Here is a 24,541-nt window from a genome sequence, read left to right on the forward strand (position 1 = left end):
CTGACAGCCCTCAGAAAAACGGGTGTGGTGGGCACGACACTTCATTCTCCAAAAGAGAACCTGAGACAGACACAGCCTCAGGTGGGGAGGCCAGGTGTCCGTGGCTGGGGCTCAGAGGGCTTCCTGCTACGCCACCTTCACAAGCTCAGGTGACGCATTCCGGAGGAGCCCCTTGCCTCCTCGGGTTCCCAACGCCCAACCCAACAGGAAACGGAGCACCAACAAGGCCCCACACTGCAGCCAACCGTCCTTTGCAGAAGAGTGACGCTCCCGACAGCACGATTTCTCCAGGTAGAACACACACAACACCACCACACCAGCGCTTCTCAAACACCCAGGTGAGGCGGTTAAAATGCAGATTCTGGTGCAGCCCACCTGGAGTGGGGCCATGGCACGCCCACGCTGCTGGAACACACTTTGTGTGGCCAGGCCTGACCACAAGCCAGGTGGCGGGGGCGGGGGAGGGGGACAGGGCTACAGGAGCATTAGGCCTCAGTAATGGCCCCACGATGCACGGCTACAGCAGAAGGGAGAAGACAAACAGGGAGAGGACAACACGTCCGGACGGAGAAATAAAGGCCCATTTTTCCAATTGAGACGGAGGAACGTGACAAACGTTAACCGGAGGTTCTAGCTGACAGCCAAGTTTAAGTCTGGCTCATTTTGCGACGCAGACTGTTGCGTGTGGGTAGAAAGACAACCAGGGCGACCTTAAATCTCTTTAGTGCAGCGCCTGTGTGTGGAGGGAGCACCTCGCCCGTAACTGGTTCCTGGGCAAGATCGGCGGTTTCACCCAAGGGGTCTGCACACGGGCAGGGGGTGTAGAAAGACGCCGGGCCGGAGGTTCCTCACACCGGGTACAAGGGCAGTCTGGGGGCACGGTGCCGCGGTTCCTCAACCGATCCTAACAAAAAACAGTCCCTCCCAAACGGCTTGATGCGCTGCCTAGAATGATGGCCTCATTTCTGACCACTGGGACGAAGCGGACTTATTGCTACTTAGTGCTACGGCCAGAGAATCAATAGCTTCTCTAAATACACTGGAGACACTGACAAAGAACCGTGTTTCAGGCGTCTTCTGCCTTAGGGCTACCACAGACGCACCACAGAAGGACATGGAGCAGGTTTTGTCTGCAGGAGTACTTTTCCCCTGAAAGGACTATTGAAAATGCGGTGTTTTGTTTTTTTCCCCAACATCTCACTATGTGAAACACTTTCTTCACCCCTCGGAAGATATTATTAAACCATTACAGAGAAAACTGAAGGTCAAAAGTGTTAAAGTATAACTAATCCAAATCACATGATTGAAATTCAATCTCAGTCCGGTATTTCTCTGAAAGTAAGGCTCTCCACGACCTCAAGATGCCTCTAGGCCATTGCCAAGTCCAGCTAGCTTATTGTAGGACCAGTAGAGGCTCCTGAGAGAAAACGCCATTTGGGGGCCCCCGTGAAAAAGAGCCTCTCAATCCAGTGCTCCTCGGGAGAGTTTGAAAGGCGCAACCAGCACCAGACAGTGCCGGGGACACCTTCACTGGATCAAGCAGAGGGGCCGTCCTCCCATGGACTACACTAGGCAGACCTGAAAAGCAAGGTCAAGGACTGGTCCTCATGGTCACGTGGCATTTAGACTCTTTCAAAATGATGGCACTGTGACGTGACCGCAAAACCTGTACCTTTAATCAAAGAATCGGGTACTTTTCAGAACCTAAAAAGAATGGTCATAAATAAAGAAATGGAGCCTAATCTATAAATATATATATAATCTAATATACAAATAAATATAACTTAATTTGTCTCCCTTTCTGAGACAAATTAAATTTTCTTGTTTTTCTTCAAGTTCATGAACTTTCTAGCATTAAACTGTCCTTCAAAAAGAACACGGACAAATATCTTCACTTAATCACCTAGAAACATTTTATATGTTGCAAAGAACTGTACAAAAATAAAGTATTATGGTTATTATTCCCCTTAAGCATAAACTGCAAGGCATTCCATTAGGAGCCATTTTTTCAAAGACACACTGTTATACGTTTGGGAATCTATACTCTACCACTAAATATACATTTCATAAGGACCTTCTAGTTATTAGTACACTTTTCATCACGCCATGAAAAAGCAAATAATCCAAAAGTAACAATTACTGTTCCTTTACAATGAACACTTACTGTTTTCCCATTGAATTCATACCATCAAGAAGGTGGAAATAGAGACAGACTCACAGATGGAGAGCAGGCTGACAACTCTGGGAGTGGGCTCTGGGCTGTGGAGGGATGCAGCAAAATGGACAATGAGGAGGCACTCACAAACACAGACTGGTAACTGTGGTGATTGTGGGGGGAGAGGGAGGGCGGGCAGGGTATGGGTGTAAATGGTGGGGGGAAAAAGTAAAATAGCCCTGGCTGGTGTAGCTCAGTGGATTGAGCACGGGCTGCGAACCACAGTGTTGCAGGTTCGATTCCCAGTCAGGGCACATGCCTGGGTTGCAGGCCATGACCCCTAGCGACTGCACATTGATGTTTCTGTCTCTTTCTCCCTCCCTTCCCTCTCTAAAAATAAATAAATAAAATCTTTAAAAAAAAGTAAAATAAAGAATTGGCAGGTAGAGTCCCCTCCCCCCGGTGTGCAACAACAGGAATAAAAGCTAGATGACTGTAGAAGACATTACGGGGACCCTGAATTCAGGAAGTTCGCCTGCTGCCAGATGTGGCTGAGGCTGTCACAGCAGAGACGGCTGCACCTGCGGGGTGAGCAACGGCGGTTTCAGGGCTGTGGGAACGTGAGTCTCTTTCCTCTCCCTGATTTTTTGTCCCATGTGCCTGTGGCAATGGGTCTATGAGTACTCGGGAAGAGAACTGTGGGGATAAAACACAGCTTATCTTGTACCGTCTGGGTCAAAAGATAGTCAATACCATCCTCTTCTTAGCGTAAACTTCGTCTTCCTACACACATATTTCCAGAGAGATCTCTTTTCCAAGTTCATCTGTAAAAGTTATCATTCCACAGAACCTTCCCCACTTCTCTCCACACTTACAAGTACTGTATCCATACTGTCAATGCCCTTGACTGAGAGAGAGAGGGGCTTCTTAAATCTTTGAGTTCCTATTTCAGATGAACTTAAATTCTAGTTAAATTCATTTGTATAATTAAGAATATACAACCTAAAACTAGAGAAGTTTTCTATAAGCAGAAATATTTTTCCAGAAAATTCTAGAAAGCCCTCAGATACATTATTAACTAACCCAAGAACCAGCCAAGACATTCAGTTAGTCCCCTGCAAATGCTGAAGAAAATGCAATAAATACAATAGGTATTCCCAGAGCTGGGAGTGTGTATTGCAGAGGTCCCAGCCCTTGGCACACACTGCAATCACCTCAGAAACAAACAAACAAATGAACAAACAAATAAATAAATACAGGCACATGGCCCTGGCCCCACAGGCTGTGATTAAATTCACATTGTAATGGGGTGTGGCATTAGCGTTTTAAAAAATGCTCCCCAACCATGATTCCAATGTGCATTGAGGGGTGAGAACCAAGGATTGTTAATGCTGATCAATTTATAAGAGCAAGCAACTGCCACTCAAAATCATCAACATTCAAAAAATATTGCCTGAATGAATGAAGGCACAGGGCCCTGGCCCCACAGGCTGTGATTTAATTCAGGCAATATTGCCTGAATGAAGAATGTTGCTATATATTCAAACAAGAGACCTGTTACTTCACATCAGAAAGGCTTTGTATTATTTGGATGATCTTCACTTTTTTTGCTACAGTGCGAAGCAGTGTCGTCTATAGTACTTTAAAGGCTACAAGGGTGGGGATGATGGTGCAGCTAAGAGAAGCCCTTAGTAAGACATTAGTTTAAAAAACAACAGGGCCGAATTCATGTGGAACAATGCTGCGGAAATGTAAACAAGTTGCCGCACAGCCTCAGTGACTTATAGATCATTTGCATAAAGGTTAGGATGTAGCTAATTTGTCTGATGAGTTCGACTCTCAAGAGAAAATATATCCCCAATCTCCGTCAAACTCTAAAGAGAGAAGCCCAAGCACCTTTATTAAAAGAGCAAGTTTCCTCAAGTTTTATGCCAAAATGGAAAAAAAAATAGCACAAGACAGAAAAGAAAAAAACTGATTGCATTTTAAGCATCTTTAACATTCCAATTCTAGGATCAGACAGCCGCCAGATACCAGGCCTGCTACCCCACCTCGCATCCCAGCCAAGTAAGAATTACAACATGCTTTGGTAATAAACAGGCCTCTCAAGACGTGACGGGCCTATGGTTGGGCCATAATGTTTCACTGCAAACTATTTTGGCTAGCTAAAATTGCAAAATAGGCGAGTTTACAGTCGAGCAATCTGTGTGTGTGACTCCAGCGCGGTCTCAGAAACAGGATCAGATGACTGCGCTTGAGCAACGTGGGTGAACAGGCTGTGTAAGGCCCTCAAGAACGTTTAATACTTCACACATCTCAACAACTCACAACTTAGCCACTCGAAGGAAAAAAAAAAACCCATCACTTAGGTCAGTCAAATTAAGAAAATTCTATTCCCACATCCTGTGAGGCAAAAGAAAGGGAGAAAAGTTTTAGGATGGCTTCCATAAAGTCAAAAGTTGAGATCGATCACCACAGAGACCTGGAAAGTTGTTTGGGTTAGAGGGTGAGGTGGTGGTTTTTAATGCTGCATTTAGGATGAGCTCAGCTTTCCCCACAAATGCTAAGTGTCTGACACCGCCAGGCCCCACCCCCTGCCGTTCGGGGAAGCGTGAGACCCAGCAAATCGGAGTCCCCGCCGCAGCTCCCCAGATGGTTCTTCCCTGCAGAGCCCCGCCCACAGCGTCTCAAAGGCACCCTTCCGTCTCCTGAGCCACTTGGGAATCAATCGGCTCTCAAAGTTTTTGTATCAAACCCAATGCGCGACATCCTTTTACTTAAAGGACTCTGAGATTTTAAGCTCAGGAAAACATCAAACTTGACTCTCCCTATTCCTTACTTAAAGTATCACTATAAATACTTGTGAGTGCTGCTATCTGCTTTCTCGTACATATTAGATGCACTGAAATTGTATTTACTGTTCACCTGGGGTTTCCTGTTTGCTCACAAAGGTAACTAAACCCTATTTTCCAGCTGAGCAGGTGAACGACCTTATTTACAAGCGCATGATACGCACCTACAGTGCTCTCTGCGAACAGTTTTCTTCAATCTAATACGTGAGTCTGTAATACGTGAGCCTGTTTAACAGACACTAAAATGATAAAAGAATTGAAATGAAAATAAAGAGAACAAAGGCCCCCTCTTGACCAAGTCTTGCTTTTCTCATTTATTGTAGTTGCTTTGCTTTATATTTCTCCAAGAGGCTGACAGGCTGAGCAGTGCATTTGTCTATGTCCCGTGGTAGGATGTGACCAGAAATCACCGTATTTTTAAAACTAGGGAGTGTTCCTATGGTCCACGTGCCAGGGATGCCCATCACCCAGCCGCGCTGCACGGGAAGACCGGGACCATCAGAGGGCTCCGCTCCAGTGCCCGAGTCAGAGCAGTCGGAAGGAAAGGCCAGCTGGGTGGGGCACGGCCGGCTCTGGAGGGCACATTCCCCAGCGGTTGCTGAAAAGGGCTGACTGGTTCAGTAAAAATTACAAAGCCAACTGGGACTGGATTAACTGTGGGGTGAATCAATCGCACAGCACACACCATCTCCGGGACTGAGGCAAGGTGAACACACATGCAGGTATTTTCTCTACTTTTTGTCGAATGGACTGGGGGGGCCCTGGTGAGTAAAGCCACGCAGTTCTCCAGGCCACAGCTCTGTGCGCATCTGCACACCGCATCGTGCTCTCGGCGCCCAGACTCAAGTCTCTTTCTGCCACCACTGACCCCCCCTTTGCCCTCTTCCGCCCCCCTCACCCCCTTTCCCTTTCCCTCTGGAAACCCCCATACTGTGGTTGGTCTGGGCTGGGTTTTTTTGCTTGATCCCCTCACCTTTTCCACCCAGTAACATGTATTTTCTAAACTGCTTTGTAGGGCAACCCTTTCAGATTCTTAGACATTACACATTTTTCATAATCAAGGCAAACAGTCCGTGCTCACAGTTCCTCTCACTCAGGCCTAGGATGTAATTATGGGAAGCAAGGCAAGCATAAAAATACTCTGCCTTCTTCTTGCACGCTGAAACAGAAAGTTACAAACGAAGTACAATCCAGTGAAATATTTCAACATTCAAGATTTGGGCAAAGAAAGCATTCTAAGATAGTTTTTTTTTAAGAAATGCAAAATGTTAAAGTAAATAAGATAATTCAAAAAAGACTACTCATTTTAACATTTTTAAAAGTAGAAATGTGTCAGCAGACATTTCAACCATGGGAAATAGTGACCCCACTGTCTACTAGTGAAACACTTTCAGAGCTTACTTGTGGAGTTTGGTGACTTCCTAGCCATCAAAGGGAGTTGGAGGTTTTCAAAATTATAAATACTATCATCTCTAAAAACCCTCTAGTGGGTAAAAAGAACATATTTCATTCTTTTTCTCTCAGCAGGAGTACCTGTCAAGTAAAATTCTAGCAAGTTGTGAAGTATATGTTCCCTTTCTTTCCGCATCTTCACTGAAGAAAGTCATTATTGGTCAGCCAGTGATGTGCATGAAACACCTCAGTTTTATGAAATTTTTATCTAATTTTTTAAAATGTACATTTTACTATCAGACACACAAATACTTCGCAAGTTAAACTTGCTTGAATTTTTCTGCCAGTCACATATAATTCTCATCCATTCTCACTTTCAGCAAAAGTAACTATGGCAAATATATTCTGATTTCCACTTGAAGTAGTAAATCCAGTTGTAACGTAACTACGCTTGTAATAGAACTGTAACTGGATTCAACTGTGTTGCAGTGGCAATGCACACGGTGCCCCGTAAGACGTTCGATCAACTCGAGCACAACACGAAGACGAGTGCCAGACTGTGTTCGCGAGAGCACTGCCCGGCAGTAAACTCGCTGTGGAAGCGAAGCTCCCAAGCAGTTATCATCTTCAGGGGTCCTCTGTTTTCACAGGTGGGAAAACGCTGATATTTTACTGCTTTCCCACAACATCTGATTCACAAAAGTGGTTAAAGCGATCCCTACGATTCTGCATCTAGGTTGCCACCAACTGGAAATAAGGGAAGCCCATGTTTTTAAACTCCTCTGACTCAGATAGTGGTTAAAAAGAAAAACCTCCAAGCAGGAAACGGCGTGAACTGCTTTAAGTCTGAGGTCCCCCCCGCCCACCCCAGACTTCACAAAGCAAGCCCATTTATGATAAACCTTCCCCAGAAACAAACAGCTTCTCCCGGGCTTCCCAGGCAAGACCACATTCCAATCAACATCGGATTTTAACGCGTGGGGAAGGGGCTCCAAGTTCACGCTGAATAAGAAGTCGTGAGCTGGAGTTGTGAGTCCAAATCTAGAAGCGCAAGAACAAAGTTCAGTTTTTAAAGGAATTCTCCCCAAATCACAAACTGGCACATGGCGACGCACAAGGAAGGGTATTTATTTACCTCGGTGTTCAAAGCAGCGAGTTCCCGGGCTCGGCTGGGCCGGCAAAGATCGGGGTCCCAAAAGCCCGAACCGGCTGCAGGAGCTCAGCCCCAGGGAGAGAGAGCGACCAGCAGTCGGCGGCGGCGGGACCGGCTGAACGACAGGAACGCGCAGCTCGCTTTGAGCCAGGCATGCGAGGGGCTGGGACTTGCAGTGTTTGCTCTCCGATAGGGCAGGAGTTTTTCTCCTACTTAACCCCTAGGGGCAAGGTCTTAATAATGGTAACAGCTGGCGTGCAGAGGGGCTCGGTCGGAGCACGGGGTCAGCACGCCAGGATGTGAAGGTGACATGTAATTTCTAGCCCTTTCCTGCCTCTGCGGAGGAATTGCACGAGGGACTGTTTTGAGTTAGACGTTCCTTTGATCTTTCGGATTTAAAGTTACTTAGTAGATTAAAGCCGTGGTAGCTGATATTATTTGCTTGCTTAGACTAACTTCAGTGTCACCCTTTCGGTTTTCTGACACGCGGGGCTACGACGTTTAAACTAACACAAATAAACACCAACCCGCGTTTATTTCCAAGTTCCGGGAATTCCTGTGTTCTTTCACGAATGGCTTTGGAGCCCCTGCTCTCTGGGCCAGAGAGTTCCCAGCTTCCCAAAGAGGAATAGCCTTCTTTATGAAAGAGGAAAGTATTGTTTAAAAGAGTTACAAGTGCTCTCTTCAGTTTTCCCAAACAGAACACAGCAGTTTGCTCAATGAATTTGGCACTGCCTTAACGGGTGTGTGGCCTGCATGACGCCACAGCCACAACACACAGACCTTGTAAATACCTGCAAACAAATGCTTTGTATTTGCATACGCCATCCGTGGGCAACACGAGTGATCGTTCACTGACACCATGAAATCTAACTCCTCGTGGCTTCTTTAATAAAAGTGTGCAAACAACTCTTTTAACAGGCTGCATTAATGATACGACAGCACTTTCAGACTAACAGAAAATATCACCAAAAGCGCAATCGAAGAAAAAAAATAGATACAATTGGACGTTGTCAAAATAAAAAACTTGTGTACATCAAAAAGACAATCCACAGAATGGGAAAAAATATTTGCAAATCATGTATCTAAGAGGCTAGTACCATAATATATATATATAAAAACTTACAATTCAGTAATAAAAAGACAAATAATGCAATCGAAAAGAAACCAGTTTGGAAATAACCTTGTTCCAAAGAAAATATACCAATGGCTCATAGGCACATGGAAAGATGCTCAACAGCACTAATCATTAAGGAAATGCAAACTAAAACCACAGTGAGGCCCCACTGCACTAAGACAACAATAACCAAAAGAAGGAAGGAAGGAAAACAACACGTGCCAGCAAGGACGTGGAGAGAACCCTCATACACGGCTGGTGGGAATGTAAAATGACGTAGCCACTCTGGAAAACAATCTAGCAATTCCGCAAACAATTCAAAACAGTTACCATATGAGGCAGCAATTGCACTCTTACGTACAGTTGATTTTCACTCTTTGTGCAGTCTGCCTTTGCACATTTGCTAACATTTATTTGTAATCCTCAAAAAACCTTCTCGGTGCTTTCGCGGTGCTCAGCCGCGCAGGTGCACGGAGGGGTGAAAAAACCCGAGTCCTGCGCGCATGCGCCCAGGTGAGGACGAGCAGGTGACTCCGCCCTCTCGTTTCAGCTCTCCATCTGTCAACAAGTGTTCTCTTCTCTTTGACTAGGTAGTGCCACTTTTTTCACATCTTTGTGCTTTTCGTCGGTAATTTCACTGTCTAAAATAGCCCCAAAACATAATGTGCAGGGCCGTCTAGCGTCCCTAAGCTCAAGAAGGCTGTGATGGGCCTCACGGAGAAAACACACGTGTTAAACAGAGGCGCACGCAGGACACGGCCACGTGTCCACTGGTTGTCAAACACGTGACCAGAAACTCGCGGTAACTGACGACTGTACTTCCCTGAGAGGCAGTGACTCGGGATCCACCACTTTAGTCTTTAGGAAACAGGACGACCGCGGATAAAGAGAATCAACTGTAAATACCAAAAGAACTGAAAACACGTCCATAAAAAAACGAGCACTCACATGTCCACAGCAGCATTATTCCTAACAACCAAGGAAGCCACTCAAATGTCCACCAACAGAAGAGTGGATAAACCACATGTGCCAGTATTCTGTACGATGGAATACTATTCAGCCATAAAAAAGGAACCACTGATACACACTACAACATGGATGGACCTTGAAAATATTATGGTAACTGAAAGCCAGACACAAAATGTCAGGTATTGTATGATTCCATTTATAGGAAATATCCAGAATCGTCAAATCCAAAGAGACAAAGGGGAGATTAGTGGCTGCCAGGGACTCGGGGGTGAGGACAGAAGACAGGGAGTGGCCTTCCGGTGGTAAAAATGTCCTGCGGTTTTTACCCCAGTGGCGACGGTTGTGAATACATTACAGCCAACTGAACTGTACACTTTGTGATGGTGAATTTTACCATCTGTAGAGATAGACATCTATCTCAAATAAAATTAAGAAGGTATAAATTTCCAGCCGTTTGCCCAACAGTCCTCCAGCTGGAGTGTGGATCAGAATCTCCCGGAAGACCTGCCAGAGGGCAGATACGGCCGAGCCCCATCCCCGGACACCCCGATTCCGAGTCTGAGGGCCCAGGCAGGACCTGAGCTCTAGGTTCTCGGGAAGTCTCCAGGTGATGCTGCCGCTGCTGGCCCAAGACCCACCCACGTTCCGAGAATCCCCGCACTAAAGACAGCGCATGAGCTCACGGACGATAGAAAGAGCCAGTCTCGCAGAGGAAAACCACGGCAAGTGGGAAGGAGGGAAAAAGAGAAGCATTTGGTCAGGTAAAATAGATGAAAAGATTCAGTCCCGAAATCTTAGGGCATGCTGATGTCAGGCCATGTGTATGCCAAATGCTGTAATACGTAAAATCCCCGAAAAGGAATTGGAGAATTAAAATGAAAGCAGAGGTATTTAAGACTCTTTGATGATTCAAATGCTCCTTTGGTTCAGCGTATGGAAGCAGCTAATCCACCTCACTGTGCTTGTCCTCGCAAAGCAGGCACACCCAGGTTCCCAGAAACTCCTCATCCTCGGCCAGCTGCCACAGAGACTGAAGACCTGAACTCTCCCACTCGGAGACGTGTAAATTCTGGTTTCCATTTTTAGATGGGCTACTGATGTGCACATTTCACCACTTTACTTAAAACTGTTGGGTTTGGCGAACCAAAGCATCGCAGGTTCGATTCCCAGTTGGGGCACATGCCTGGGTTGCAGGCCACGGTCCCCAGCAACCGCACATTGATGTTTCTCTCTCTCTCTCTTTCTCCCTCCCTTCCCTCTCTAAAAATAAATAAATAAAATATTTAAAAAGACTGTTGGGTTTGTGTAAAAATAGATAAGGTAAAATACACTTTAGGTACTGTCGCATAGAATACATTCAATAAATAGTAGGATTATTTCCAATTGCTTCAGTATATTTCTCAATTTATTATTTAGAGTGAAAAGGAAAATGCTGGTAACTCGACCAAAGTTCTAATGTTCTCTGAAAACAATACCCCTTTTCTTCTTCGCGCACACTCTTTAGGAATCTTTCTTTCTTTGCTATTAGAGAGAGAATTTGGGAGCGGGAGAGACACAGCACTCGGTACTTTTTAAAAACTGGAAGAAAAAATCAACCACCTGCTGGTTCACAAACTCACATCTGAACTCAGTTCAAAATGTAATTCTAGATTTTGCTATATGTATTAACATTTAGAAGTCCCATCTATTACTCTTTATGTGTGTGTGCGTTAAATGTCAAAACAGCTATGAACAGGTAAACTGTGGTCTAAGGTGGAAAGTGGAGCCCCTTAAAATATCGGCAAGATTGTTCTTTCGCGTGGTCACGTCAACAGCTTAGCCATTTGAAAGTGCATGTTCAGAAAAAGGAATCATAGGAAACTTTTGCAGATGATGTTCCACATAGTATCTCGGCGTTTCTGGAATACAGACGGTTAGGTGCGCACTTAAGACGTCAGCCCAGAACACTACGCTGCTCAAGAATCAGTGGGTTCGTTCTTGAAGTCCAGTCTCAGCTCTGCCTCTCACTAGCTCCGTAACCCTGAACGAGTCACTGAACCCAGAGGTTACAGCCATTTACTTACACAACCCAGAGATCAGATGAGGTGCCCTCACAGGTCCCTCCTGACTGCGAATTCAGCTTTTATGGATTTGGATATCTCTGCAAATAGATCAACTAGATCCCAGTTTTTACTATTCAAATTTTGATTAAGAAGAGACGATACATGCAACATTGAGTCAGCGATTCTGGAGCAAAGACTGGCCACCTGGTAAGCACACGGGAGCAAAAACAAGATGATTGCAATGGTCCTTCCCCAACACTCATCTTCTTTCCATTTCCTCACTTCCCAGCATCACTGGCAACACCCTGCTGCCCTTGCTGTTTCTGTCATTGGAAGATGCTCTGCCTCTGGAACCTCTACCCCACTCTCCTGGCAGATCCCCTACCTTCTCTTACTCTGAACCCCCAGCAACCACGCCCACGGCTGTCGTCCGTTGTCCTTTCTGCTCTACGCTTCCTGCCTGTGTCATCACTTTCAGCTTCTCTTCCGAGCTCTGCTTCTGCAGCGTTCGCTCCGTGGGGACCAGGAAAACCTGGATGCTTCCCTCCCCCCGACCTTCTAGAGTCTGGCTGGGCCGAGAACCAGAGGAACAGAGACAGGTGAACAGGAGAAAAGGCAGAGTATTAGTACACTCCTGCGGGGGCTCCACACGGGCAGGAACACTCCGCAGACAGCGGGGCGGGAGGCACAGGGTACGCCTGGGACATTCTGGACAGAGGAGAAGGGAATGGGGGGGGGGGGCCGCACCAGGTTCCAGAAGTGAGAGTGAGCACTTTACAGGTAGGTGAGGAAGAGGGGGCCGCAGGCGGCTAGGGGACTCAGAATCAATGGGACGTGGGGGTTCTCTAGCTAACAGGCACCTGCCCCAAGCCCTCCTGGGCGCCACACTTAATTCAAACTGGGCTCAGGGGGCGGTGTCCTAACATCTCCTTCCAGAAGCGGGTTTCTCTGTCTGAATCTCTTTGGCAGAAAAGAGGGGGAGGGTCTCAGTCTTCTCAATAAATAGCTTAAATCCACACCCCGCAAAGGCAGCTGGGGGGGGGGGATTTATATTCATTCAAAGTGAATTCTGACTATGGAACGGCAGCTTTGGTCCCAGCGGCTCTCCAAGGACATTTCAATATGTGTGTCCTGCCAGCAGCTCTGACTCAGTAACCTCAAATATCAATGATCTGATCATCCTCGAATGACTTCTTGATTTTTCTCTATTTACTCTTTGCCACGTGAACCCCAAAGTTTCACTTAGATACTTACTTACTGAACATCTGGTGGATGCTGCATCGTGATCTAGGATGAGGGTCACCCTTGACCTTTATGCCACCACCTACCCATGTTCATTTGTTCAAGACCAGCCAGTGTCCCATTGGCCCATCCTTTCCTTCCCTTTCCGTCCCCTCTCCCACTTTCCATGTACCCCTTTCCCTCAGATCTCCGCAACCACCTACTAAGCGACCCAACCTGAGGTCTCCTGCGTTTCCAATCCAGGCAACGCAGGGCTGCCAGCTTCCTCACCATAACAGCGTGTCGTCACGCAGCCCCCCAGCCTGGAGAGCGCCGCTGGCTCCTCCACGCCCACCAATGAGGTGCAAACACCTGAGAGGGCCTGCAAGACCCTCCAATGTGGGTGCCCTTTCCTGCCCTACTCAGTGCCCTTGCTATACAATGTGCTTTGCTCCAACAAGCTTGTCTCCACCCCCTCAGCGCTTCTGCCATTCCTTTTACCTGCAGTGGCCTTTGTGCACCCTTCCAACAGCCACAGTCCCATCCACTCTACAATGTATGAAAAATAACATCTCTTCCAAGAAGCCTTCCCTGATTGCCTAAACCAGAAATCCCCCCATCCACTTCTCTCTGATGCACCCAGCATGCATTAATTTTTTTATCCTGGTCATCTTGTATACCTCTTTTACCTTCTTAATCTTATCACACAAGTTCTATTATTATATTACCGTTTGTATACCCCTTAGAAACATCCAGTACCTGCTTGAAAAAAAATATGTCCCTTATTAAACAGAATAAATGTAGTTTTGAAATGCAGTCTGCAAAATAAAACTCAGCAGACAAAATCCTGTTTTCCTGCAGACCTCTATGGGCCCCAAGGACCCCTTCCAGCATGGCCGTGGGTAAGAGACACCAGCCAGCATTTAATATACTGTACCTATGCAGCTGGCTTTTCTCACTTTTCTCTGAACCAGTAGAGGTCGCTCCAACAGCTAATGTGCAAGCTTGTTATTCTTGGGCAGTTGTTAAAATTTCTTTTTGTTTTGTTTTGACAGTAGAATTGTCCTTGGCATCAGCAGAAATAACCAATGAACACAAATAAAAGAGCTCCCCTCCAGTGAGCCATTAAATTTAATAGACTTTCCGCTTAATTGCCAATTGATTTTATTGCAGCAATTATGATTTCTGTGATAAAGTGTCTTGGAAAGAGGTGAATCTGGGAAACTTAATTCTTATTCATTGTATTTTGTACTTGATTTCATTAAAAACTATCATTACGGCTGACCCTTAAACGGTGCAGGGGTCCAGGATGCTGGCCCCGGGTGCAGCTGAAAACCCACATTCAACTTCTGACTGCCCCGAAAGTTCACCCCTAGCATCCACTGTAGACCAGATGCCTTACCAATAATGTAAACACATATTCTGTCTGTTATACATATTACATACTGTGTTCTTACAACCAAGTAAGCTAGAGAAAAGCAAATGTTATCAAGAAAATCGTAAGAAAAAATACATATATAGTACTGTATGTATTTACTGAAAAAAGCCCACATATAAGTGGGCCCACACAGTTCAAACCTGTGTTCTTCAAGGGTCCACTATAATCCAGAAAGCATTATAGCCATCCGGAATGAAATTTACTTATGAATATATGTGCCAAAAATGTTAATGAAGATCAAAAACTAGGGCACATATTTTAAAGCAGGAAGCACAGAGATTAGTAACTTTCAGACAAAAGGTAGTCTTATTTTTTTCTGTGAAAAAATATCTCACTGGGCAATACAAAAAGTAGATAAAAATTTGAGCCTTCCCTAACTGAACAAAAAAATTACTATTAAAAAAACCCTTTTTAAAAAATGTGAAAATAACTCAAACAGGTTTGTAATTAATTTACTGCGAGTCTCACGCTGGAACTCCAGTGGACACTTTGCCTTGACGTGAGCTGCGTAAACAGCTCGCGTGGGAGTCTCCCTCCCACACCCGGTGGGAGGAACGCATTATGTCTCAGAGGAGAGAGGAGGCTCAGGTTTGATAGCTTTCTATCAAAAACAAGCTGGGTCGTTCCAGCCAGAACAAAATAACTGGACTGTAGACCCTCCAAGAGTATAATGTTGAGATGCACGAAGACTGAAAAGCAAAGCATAACACACCCTTGGGCTCTGGAGAGCCTCCAAAATATTTCTGGTTTGCAATCTAGGATTTCGAAATAAGATGTTTCACTTTCATAGCAGATGCCCCTCGCATGAGCTCCAGGCCTGAAACGAACACCTCTGTGTCTTAACTCTAACCGAATCCAAATGTTATTTTAACCCCTTCCGTCGTGTTATTACCAAACCTTAAATGAAGCTGCACCAATGCGGTATGCCTGTGTTCAGAGGGTTATGAGCAATAAATTGAAATTTCCTGTGAAGCAGACTCCTGATATTTATGGAGAAAGTTATCCTCACTTTCTTTATGCCATAAAATAAAAAGACCTGCAGGTTAATTTTCCAAAAGTCAGACTTTGCAGGAACATACGTGTCACTTGCCTACAGACACCTGTCACCACTGCTGGAGGCTGAGATTAAGCAGCACTGTGACGCGTCACACTCCCCGATACCAAATGAAGTCGTGTGGAAGAGAGCAAAGGAACAGTCTAATCCCGTTTTATCTATTTATACTTCTTGTAATATGTGGTCATGTTATTTTTGGCAGGGAAGGAACCTTAAAACTACTCAGACTCTGCGATAGAATGCGTTATGAGGATCAGGTATTCCACAAATGTAGCGGGAGTTGTGTTATAGGTTGAAAACAGACTTATTAGTTATTCGCAAGTTCAAACAGTTCAAAATTACAAAATTCATGCTGTGTCTGGCTTCAGAAAGTTGTTTATATGGGATAAAAATCTGTGAGATGGCTGTTGAAAGATAAGAAATAATGTAATAACAAAAGAGAAAGGAGTGAGGATATTTTATATCAGAACTCAAAAATGCAAGAAATGTAGTAGAATATTGTACTTAGGTCTCCCAAAAAGCCTTAAAAATACCCCAACATAGCAGTGGTTTAGACTTAAACTGCAGGCGTGGCTGAAAGAATATCTACTTATAAATGGGGTTCATTTGAAACTAGGACTATCTCTCTAAGATCAATAAATTAGTAGAAACTAGGATTAGGTCATAGAAGATCAAAGTTATCTTAACATTGTTAGAGACGGCACATCACAAAGCTCCGCAAATGCCGCTTCAAAAACATGGGGACAAAAACCATCACGACGATTGATCTGCTCCAGGATCGGGCCCCCCAACAGCAAGGCATCTTTGGGTGCGCTCACGGCAATCCCCCCGGGGCTGAGAGCGGGGCACGTTCTAGCTGGTCATCACCGGCCCTGCGCGGGAGGCCTCCCTGGGCTGTCGGACAGAACACCGCTCCCGGCCGTGGACGGCGAAGGCGCCAGCTCCAGGCGGGGGCGCGGACCCGACCAGGCAGCTGCCCGGAGCCCGCCCCGAGCCCCCATGTCTGTGCCTCGGTGTGTGCTGCTGGATCCTGCATCCTCCGAGGACTCCGAGCAGACCCGCCCCGGCCTCCTTAGCCTTCAACGTCTTTGAGAAGAAAAATCCACAACGTGCTTTGTTAACCTGTTCCCGGACACTCAAATGACTTAAAACCGAAAAACTTTTGATAACAACGTAGGGGGAAATATCTCAGCTGAATTTAAACATCTCTATTCCTTTATAACAAAAAAAAGTGTATAATGAAGATGACCATGACTAATACGCGACAAGCCTTTGGTTCAAGCACGGCTTTGGTGCCAAACGAGACCGGCATGCGGTTACTTTGATTACAAAGCAACAACGAAATCAGCTTACACCATTATTTATTAAGCAGGTCACTGTATCAGAGCTCAAAGTTAGGTGAAACAACAGGATAGCACCAAGATGGCCTCTGCCTTGCAAGGAAACCGAAAAGAGACATGATGCTCTCAGCAACACGGGATGTTTCGGCGTGGCCAAAGGCTGTCAGTGCAAGTGCCCGATGCTATCGGAGAGGAGAGGATGAGAAAATAGAGGCGGAGAAACGAAACTGGTAAGCTCTTGGTCCTGGTCCTAAGTGAAGGTATCTGCTTTGTTGAGTCACCCAGCGGTCTTTGCTTTCCTGGACGCCACAGTCAGTGACCAGGAACTCCTAAATACTCCACTCACCATCCTCAGGTCCCATTCCCTCGCGCAGTACCCAGTGGGCACAGCTCTCGGTCACAGCAAACAAACATCATGCACTGGCCTTTGCCGTCCCTGCGGGACATTAGGCAATGCAGTGTTCATGCCTTCCCCTGCCAAGTGGGATGCCCTAGTGAGAACACGCGTCCACACCCTGCTGGCTTCGCAAGGAGTCAAATCCAGCATCAAGGAGCAAGCTCTGAACCCCTACAACAGAAACAAGCAAAACTGTTACTAATCTCGAAAACAATCCTTGACCTTGCAGAAAGCTAAAAGGCAGGCACCTTTTAGGTGGATCAGAGGAGCACACCTTTTGGAAATAGCTGCTTTCTCTAATCTGTGGTTACACCGCAGCAATAGTTACTGTGGATGCCGACACACTGACAGCCGGTACCCAACACCGTGCCTGGGACAACCACAGCTGAGCTCGGGTGTTATAAAGCCAAGAGTATGCGAAAGATGCTCAGTCTTTGCTCCTGTGATCTTAACTCCTTTGCCTAAATCTTTGACACTGCCAAAGACTCAGTTTTATAAGACCATTCAGCCTGTCTACTACAACGGGGACGACACTTATAGTTGTGTTCTCTCGGGGGAAAATCACTGCGTCCTTCTCCAGAGGGCAAGTACAGGGGCAGGTGAGTCTTCCTTCCATAGAAAAAGGAAGAAAGATCCAGGTGTCCACGTCATCTTGTCCCTGAGGACAAAGCCCCTTGAATTGGCCAATAGAAACCTTGAATCCCAATTAGTAATAAGGTACAGACCTCAGCAGGCCACAAGAAAGGATTTTTTCTGACTCCTAACTTCAAAGCGTAAAACGAATACCCCATCGGTGGACTGTACTTTGAAAGGCAGTTACCTCTGTGTGTACTGATACAATGGGTTCTGGATTCTGGTCCCTATACTTGGGAAGTTCACCTGCAGAACTGCACAAGTCTCTGTAAAAGAAGTTTTATTTTTTAAAAGTTCCTTCTAAGAATTTAAATTCTGGTCCCTAATATTAGGAGGCTATTCAAATTGAGGAGCAAGAGAGTCGGTAACAGCCAAAGAGCTTAATGGTTCCTTTGGATCACCAGGCACCAGAATTAAGTCTACCCCAGCTTGGGGAAGAGAGGCGGTGACAGTGTTATTTGTACAAGAAGGACGTGCCCATTTTTTTTTTGCTTTGTTTAGACTGTTTTTTTAAAGAAAGGAACCACTCCCACTTTCAAGTACAAATTTGGAAACAAGTTTTCTCCACTTGGCTTGGAATGCACTGATTATACAGAAAAAAAAAAGGGTGTTTAAATCTCAAATGTTATGAGTCACCCCCAAAATGAATGCCAGTAAAAAGTTCCTATTTTATTTTTCTCTTATTTGTTTGCTGAATGTTTAATGCTATTAACTTGTAACTTTTTTTTAACACTAAAGGTTAACTAGTAAAAGCACTAGTAAAAAGCAGAGAAAGAGGAAAAGGAAGGCTACAAGGGCAACATCTTATTGCTAAGCAAACAAAAGAATGTAATTAGAGTAATTTAATATTTTATGAACCAACTCCTTTTGCAAATAAAGCAACTTGAAGTTCGTATTTGAGATAATATGGATCTAACATGAACATCCCCACTCTATATTTACACGTGTAAGGTATCATTTTGATATGTGAAAGCTAATTATTTTATCCACAAAAATAAAGTTGGCCCATTATTTGCTTAATTCTTTAATATTTCATAAAATAGTTCAGTCTTAATTTTATATTTCATTTCTAACCATTCCCTAGGTAAACCTTTTAAGAGAATACAAATGACTACCAAGAACCAAGGAGACAGGGTGAGGGTGATATTTTTCACAATGCGGAAATAAATCTATTTAATGTACTAAACTCCAATCACTGTTTTTTTACTCTATTCTAAAACATTAAAGTATAGCTGACAGTGTCTTAAGTACCTTTTAAAAAAGATTTTATGTATTTATTTTTAGAAAGAGGGAAGGGAAGGAGAAAGAGAGGGAGAGAAACATCAATGTGTGGTTGCCTCTCAAGCGCCCCCTACTGGGGACCTGGCCAGCAACCTGGGCATGCACCCTGACTGGGAATGGAACAGGCGACCCTTTGATTCATAGGGAGGCACTCAATCCACTGAGCCACTCCGGCCAGGGCAAGTACCTTAACATTCCTGCTGTAAAAATACAGTCATTCAGGCTGGGAGTCCTGCAGGTTGTCTCGCACCTCCAGGCCACCTCACTGCACATGGCAGCCCTGCCGCACCCTTGTCCCCGCTGCTTCAGACGCCAGCCCTCGGCCAGGAAAACACGCGCCGGCGCCCTGCTCTTCTTCTGGCTCACATTCCTCAGTGAAACTTAAAATAACCCGATAAGTTCAACGAAAGGTTACCGCAGCTTATGAATATAGTGTGATTGGCTTTTATTTTTCCGCTGTCTAAGAAGCCCCGAGAATGCATGCAACTTAAAAGGAACAACTTGATTAATCATGAATCAACCCCCTACCATGAACTTGAAGAAACCCCTCGTAGAAAAGGAATCCAGCGTATGAGGAAGCCGGGGCTGACGGAATAAAAGAGGAGAGGGGGAGAAAGAGGAAGTAACAGGCAGAGGATAAAAGGAATACGGGAAATGGGAAACAGGCCTGGTATCGACATGATGAATTTAAGACAGACGCATCAAACAGTCGGGAGGAAAAAAAGCCGGGCAGCGACGAAAGCTATCTGAGGGCCAAACAGGAAACAGAAGGCAGAGGACAGAAGTCTAACTCTGAACACAGGACGGGCAGGAGGAAATTTAGGTGCTTGATGCTGCAGTCGAACAGGGTATAATCTTGGTTTCTAAACAATTTATCGGGAGGAAGAAATACAGATGGAGGCCACTGCCACATGACACACACCTACAGAGTATTACACAAGTGTGACTAAGCCCTCTTGGCCACTGCAGTTCTTGAGATTCCAACTTAGGTTTTTATCACAACCCCGTAACCTTCATGATGATTCTGGGCATGGGGACCTGGTGAAAGCACATTCGTAAGCTCACGAGAAGGGTGGGGTTCCTCATTCCTCCTTGCTACTCTTTGGAGCGGGCACCCACCACCTCACCCCCTCGTGGAAATGATCTCTCTCATTGGTGCAACAGCTAAAAAGGCACTGGATATTGGCATGCTCCCTTTGAGGAGTTCCTTCACCTTGCCCTACAGAGTTTCATACTTGAAGCAAAGATAATCCGAGTCTCCCAGGCTCTTGGTTGCAAAGAGACCTCTGCCTCCTAGAAAAGTCAAAGTGGAACCTGCCATGGGCTCGGGTTCAGGGAAGGTGCTCCCTGATATTATGATACCCTTACTTCATATGAACCCTGATCAGCCTTTATTCCGTCTAGAGATCAACTAAGAGACAAAGAGAAAAAGGGATTTCCACCAGAAGTTAAAATAAGACAAGAGGCTGGAAACTTTGCAATTATGTAAAGTAATCATCAGGGGGAGAGAAGGAGAGAGAGAGGGAGAGGGAAATGGAGAGGGAGAGAAGGAGGGGGGAGGAATCAAAGGAGAGGGAGAGAAGGAGAGGGAGACAAAGATGGAGAGGGAGAGAGAGGAAGGAAGGAAGGAAGGAAGGAAAGGAAACACAATTGAGAACAGAATTTTACAAAAAAAAACCCTTCCTAAGTCAATTACTCTTTAAAGAAATGCATATTGGCCCTGGCTGGCATAGCTCAGTGGATTGAGCGCGGGCTGCGAACCAAAGTGTTGCAGGTTCGATTCTGAGTCAGGGCAGATGCCTGGGTTGCAGGCCATGGCCCCCAGCAACCGCACATTGATGTTTCTCTCTCTCTCTTTCTCCCTCCCTTCCCTCTCTAAAAATAAATAAATAAAATCTTTAAAAAAAGATTAAAAAAAGAAATGTGTATTGCTCACTTATAGAAGACAAATGACAAGTTTGCCAACAAAAATACTCAGCTAAAAAGGATGCCATCCCATTTCTCTCAATACAGAGACACCCCAGACCTACCAGAGGGTTCCAAACGGTTCAAAACAACCTCCCCAATCACCCTCCTACCTGAAACCTCACGTCTGGCTACCCTACCCTCAAAACAAGTCTTGAACTTTGCCACCTACATGGAATTTGCTCACACTGCTCCTATGAGATTGGGAAAGAGGAAACTACCCATTTCTTCAAGGCACAGCTAAATTTTCTTTTTTCTCTTTAGACTCCTCCAGCTCACAGAGATCATCCTCTCTTTTGATTACCAAACAACTAGTGTCTACACTACGAACTTGATATTTGCAGTGTCTTAAGAGCTTGTATTTTTGTAGTTGGAGTAATTAAAATTGATACCATTATTGAACGTGTCGTGTTCACACATTCTCAAAGACAAGAAATGACTCCTCCCTGACATATTTAATCCGTTTCAGTATTATTTTCTAATTTCTCCCACACCTCCCTCTGGGGCAATGCCTGTTCTTATAGAGCATGTTTTTAAAAAGTATTTATGCTGGGGAAGTTATGTAAATGGTAAGCACTCTTATTTTACATATTTATAATTTCTTAATTGTGCTCTCATCCTGGAGCAATAGTTCAGCAGGGTATAAAATTTGATGCGCTGTTCTTTTTTTTTTCTCACCACTCTGAAGTTACAGTACTCCACCGTCTTTTGGCATCTACGTCGCCAATGAGATGCCCATTGTAGATCTCATGCTGTTCCTTGAAGTAAAGTCTTCTTCCCCTGGTCACGTTAATGTTTTCTCTTTATGTTTCTTCTACTACAATGTTTCTAATGTAAATTTACCTTTCTTTACAGCTTAGTACCTGGAGGACACTTTTGAGCTGACGACTCACCTCTCCCATTAATTCTGGAAAATTTGGGGTATTATCCCCTCTGCTCTTTGAGCCTCCCAAACGTATTTATTTTATCACCTCTGTCAGAGAGTTGCATAGTAGTGAATTTATGTTCCTTCCCCCCACCCCCCTTCTTTAACACGTGCCTCGGCTCATTTTTAAATGGGAGGTGTTTTTTATTTAGTTTTGACCTGGTTGTTCTTTCTTCCCCTTTCCTGCCAATTGTTTTTGTGGTCACGAGCTCTTGTTCCCTCTCCTGGCGTGACTGTATACGCCTGTCAGCACTGTAATTGTGCAGAGAACACTTTAAAACCTTTAATATTAAGGTAATGTTAGCGATATGACAAACCCAGCAGGAACCTTGACTCGGTTTCTGGTCACTGGACTTATTTTTGTCCTCCTTTCTCAACTCGGTGCACGGCTTCCAATATCACGAGGGCCCAGCCAATCAGCAGAGCCGGCCATTTCTTAGCCTCCGGTGACGCTGGCGGAAATCAGGCTCAGAGAAGGGCTCCCCTCACTCCCACTCCATCCTCCAAGCAACACGCCTGGCTCCATCTCCCATCTCCTGAGAAGTGGCTGAGAAGCAGCTGAGGGATTCTCTGCTTCTGGGCAGGAGGTTGGCGGGCTCCCATTCCCAGTCCTACTTACAACCTCCTACTTCTCATCGTCTGATGGTCTTTGAGGTTTCTGTCTTGATTTCGAGGCTGGCTATGTCACTGTAGTTTTCTCTTTTACGCTGTCATTGCCACACAGTGGATGGTGTTGACATAAGACCTACGCTGCCATGCCGACCAGAACGCTCCTGTATCTCTCGTCTGCACCTGAGTGTCCAGCACGGTACCTAACACAAAAGTAGGCTTTTGAAGCCCTGGCTGGCGTAGCTCAGTGGATTGAGCGCGGGCTGCGAACCAAAGTGACGCAGGTTCGATTCCCAGTCAGGGTACATGCCTGGGTTGTAGGCCATGGCCCCCAGCAACCACACATTGATGTTTCTCTCTCTCTTTCTCCCTCCCTTCCCTCTCTAAACATAAATAAATAAAATCTTTTTAAAAAATAGTCAATTTGGAGGGGAAAAAAAGTAGGCTTTTGATAAATACCTTTCACAAGATAAGTCCAAGTAAACGTGTTCCAAAACATCTCAGTGGGATCTTGAATCATATCGAAGAGCATTAATTCATTCATAAGCAATCATAGTGGCACATGTTTTATTTGCTGGGGGAGTGGGGTGTAAGGGGACTAAATATAATGGGAAAATACAATAAAGCCATTTTTGTCATTAGCAGCCACATAAATGAGAGTTTCCTACATAATTCATCATGGAGAAAGTAAAATCATTAGATTGTTGATTTTAAAATAAAGAATGTTTAAGAATACCCAAGTGCCTTGGGTTTAATTTCCTCTTTGGTTTATAATTTTATCTTCTAGGAGAATAAACACATCAAATGGAAAGTATGTTGTTCCAGTTCCAGCCAGGTTTGTTGTCACTGTAACAAGACATCGACACCGTAGTTCATAAACACTAAGTCTCCAGTTACTTCTGGGAAGACTGGTGAGTGTCCTTCCATCCACAAAGATGAAAGCCCGAGGTTACCCTGCCAAAGTACGAACATCTCTGTTTCTGTACATTCCGTGATTAATAATTTTTACACAGCTGGCCTCGGCCGTCAAATCCTTAAATCACGCAGTTGAACATGACTTTAGTGGGCATCTCTGCTGCAGAATCCCTTGTCTTCCAGACACTCCCTGAGGAGTCTGCCCAGAAGGCCCATTGAAACAGGGTGCTGGGTCTCTGCCCCGCCCCCGCCCGCATTCCTCAGCGGCAGATTCTGAATCAGCAGTTCTGGGGGCGGCCCTGGTATGTGCCCTCCCAGCAAGCTCCCAGCTGATGTAGAAGGTGCTCCCCACGGGGAACCGCACGAGGAGGGCCGCCGCTGTAGCTTCTCTCCCTTCCTTCCCACTGTCTCCTGCAGAGTTAAGGGAACCAACCCTCCCTCAGACCAGAAAGTCACGTGGTAACAGCTAACACGACTCGGCTCAATGGGTAAGCTGCTCTGTTAGGGCTCCTAGTTTATCCCGACCCCCTCTCTCGGCCAGACTGACGAACCTTTTCACGGCTCTTGCCTTCTCAGTTCTCCCCTCCCTCCGCTGAAAGGCTCTCCTTCTTACCTGCCAGCATGCCCTTGCTATTTTATCAATTCTTATGTACTCATCTATTAATTCAAGACACATTTATGAAGTACCTGTAATATGTATGTTAGTCACCGTATTCAGTGCTATGAAAAGGCTGAGGTCAAGACCTCCTGCAATTAGCCCACAAACAACTCCAAATTCATCTTAGAAATTAAATCCAACAAGCTAAAACCCCTGACTGCCAAAGCTTGTGGAACTGGTTTTTCCAGGAAAAACGGAAATATGGTGAATCTCTAGATTCTCTTTCCTGACCCTCCTATATAACTTGGTATCATCCATCTTAGGGCTAAAAAGAATGAAGAGTATAATAAAGATACCACTATGTACATGCTGCGTACATGTGCAGGTTTGAAAAAAGGAAGTGCTAGCAATTACCAGTTGATGCTCGGTATTCTCTGTAGCTGGAAGGAAAGTGGAAGATCTGGGGCAGGAAAGAAGTCCTCCGT

General features: G+C 45.3%; 1 protein-coding gene across 5 annotated transcripts in view; it reads right to left on the bottom strand.

Moving 5' to 3' along the window:
• Window positions 1-24,541, bottom strand: part of DISP1 (dispatched RND transporter family member 1) — a 140,715-nt gene that overhangs the window by 53,137 nt on the left and 63,037 nt on the right. The window contains exon 1 of one of the 5 annotated variants that reach the window (XM_045816738.1): window positions 7,535-7,663. The exons of the other annotated variants lie outside the window; for them this stretch is intronic. The gene's annotated coding sequence lies outside the window, so the exon portion shown is untranslated. Of the gene's footprint in view, window positions 1-7,534; window positions 7,664-24,541 lie in introns of those variants that run through there. 5 annotated transcript variants of the gene reach the window in all.

Source organism: Phyllostomus hastatus, unplaced genomic scaffold (genome assembly GCF_019186645.2).
Source record: "Phyllostomus hastatus isolate PE091 unplaced genomic scaffold, TTU_PhHast_1.1 phas_contig_148, whole genome shotgun sequence".
NCBI classification, from domain to species: Eukaryota; Metazoa; Chordata; class Mammalia; order Chiroptera; family Phyllostomidae; genus Phyllostomus; species Phyllostomus hastatus.